This window comes from Poecilia formosa, unplaced genomic scaffold, assembly GCF_000485575.1.
Source record: "Poecilia formosa unplaced genomic scaffold, Poecilia_formosa-5.1.2 Scaffold79, whole genome shotgun sequence".
NCBI classification, from domain to species: Eukaryota; Metazoa; Chordata; class Actinopteri; order Cyprinodontiformes; family Poeciliidae; genus Poecilia; species Poecilia formosa.
Window position 1 is genome coordinate 640,698 of NW_006800018.1, and position 2,236 is coordinate 642,933.

Genomic DNA, 2,236 nt, shown 5'->3' on the forward strand with positions numbered 1-2,236 from the left:
CACTTGCACCAACAGCGACATTTAGACCGTCTGTACCACCATTTATATGTAATGTTGCTGCCTAAAGAAAAGCGGTTTCAGACGTTGGTTCGTATTAATGACATAAAGTAGTCACACTGATGTTATTTTCAAGTAGAGACACCGATATTCGCCACTTGTTAAAGCTCAAGGTGTCCGACGTTGGGTGTCACGAGCGGACCCTGAAGGCAGCACGTCATCCGCCGCGTGCGCTCACAGCATCTCCAGCCACTGTCAGTTAACGACAATGAGAGGGAGCCCGAAAACTCGCCGTGTGAGTTCAGGCGTGTCTCAGAAGGGGGAGAGCTCAACCGGGTGATAATTTTTTTAGAACTTCCACCGGTTATGGCAGCTTTTGGTGGAGCCACGCCGCGAAGCTGAAGGTAAGAACCGGGGGGAAGGAGGCTGGAGTAGCGGCTGCTGAACAGAGACTAGTTGGTCATCCAGTCTGAAGTGTGATATCAAGAAATTAGCAAGAATTTCACTCCATAGAAAAAGTGTCTATTTAGCCATTTAAAAAAGGCTTTTGAGGACGTTATTGAGAAAATAAGCTGTTTTTTTTGTTTTCCACAATGGAAAATTACTCATTTGCAAATAAATAGGGTTTTTTTATTTTGCTGAAACGAAATAGAAAAATAAACCAGTTGGTTAAAAGTTTGCATTCACACTCAACTAGTTTGTAGCTATCATATGTTGTATATCATATTTTTATGTTCATCATCAAATTCTTGACTCATTTTTTTATTATTTTATGAAGGGCTATTTCATCGTTATGAATATTTACTAGATTTGATCATTTCTAGTTCATAATCTAAACATCTAAGAAAGTAAAGGTCAAACCTGGACTAAGGTCCACTTGTTTTTCCTCAGATTGTTTCCAGGAGAGCTGTGACCTAAGGAACGTTAAGCAAAATGATCTAAGTGGTACTTTTGGCCTGTCTTAAATTTTGTAGTACTGGAATTTTTCATACTTTTCAAAACTGAATTATACTTCCAGTCTGACACATTCTTTAAAACATATTTTATTTTTGCGAAAGAAAAGAAAGCTATTTGTGAAACAGTTAGCTCAACTTCATGTTTTCAAGCAGGATCAGGTCAAAGATGTTTCGAAACTTTAAAATGATTAATATTAAAAATATAATGATTTCTGAAATCAAACCATTGTATTTTTAGATTGTGGTCTCAAGATTATCAAATGTTTCTACGATTCTTTGAAAGCAAAAATAAAGAGCTCTCATTCAAAGGCTAAATTGGATTCAACCTTTGGGGATGTAATTTATCTAAAAAAATGCTGAACTACTCACAGCAACCTTTATCAGCCACAGAAATGCCCGTAAGAGTTACTGATGGAAAAGGTGCTTTTAACTGCAGATACCACCCCAACCCTGGCTTTTGCATTGCACCTGATTAGGCAGACTGCTTTCCTTGGATCACTTTTAAAATAAGGATTTCTTTAAAATTTGCACTTGATATGTCGTTTTATTCCCCTTTTTAATTGTACTCAGATTTTTTTCTGCATAGAGCATGATAGTTTTGTGTTATTTGATGCTGAAAGAATATTTGGAATACCTGTTTTATTATTATTATTATTATTATTATTATTAAAATCCACCAGTTGAAGATTTCATTGTATTGAATCTTTGCTTATTCTTCATGGGGTAATTGATGACAAAGTTATGCAGTGTAACTATTAGCACTGTACAAAACGCAGCAGGAATATTACAGGTCTTTTATTATCTCAGATTACATTTAAATATGCAATTTTGTTTTCGTCAGTGGTAAGAGAATGTTATTCTAGGAGCGTTTGCAGTGTAAGTACATGCATGCTTCTGCATCGTAAACACTGTTGTTCATGGAACAATGGGCCACATTACACCTCACGTTTCTCTCACATTTCCTGTACAGCGAATCTGTAGAACTGTACAGATGATCCGACTCTCCATCCTTTCATCTGCTCGATTTCAGGAAGTTAGGACCTACAGATTGGATCGCCTTGCCTTTATTGCCAAGACAATAGCCAAGAACATGAGAACATATACTCTGGATGTTTCTTCCTGTAACTGTGATCTATCTGAGATTTTGAATTTTTTGGCTTTTTATTATAGTTAACATTGCATAGGTTAGGTTACAATAACACTTGGCTGTAATGTATTGTTAAGTCCTGCCTCTCTGGTGGGTTGGAGAGAACAGCGAGGGTCTATTTTGTTGTCACTGAATT

At 36.9% G+C, this 2,236-nt stretch overlaps 1 protein-coding gene across 4 annotated transcripts in view; it reads left to right on the forward strand.

Annotated features, from left to right (window-relative positions):
• Positions 1 to 2,236, forward strand: part of slc8a2a (solute carrier family 8 member 2a) — a 25,831-nt gene continuing 23,595 nt past the window's right edge. For all 4 annotated transcript variants that reach the window (XM_016673603.1, XM_007556455.2, XM_016673604.1 and 1 more), the window contains exon 1: positions 1 to 401. The gene's annotated coding sequence lies outside the window, so the exon portion shown is untranslated. The remainder of the gene's footprint in view (positions 402 to 2,236) is intronic.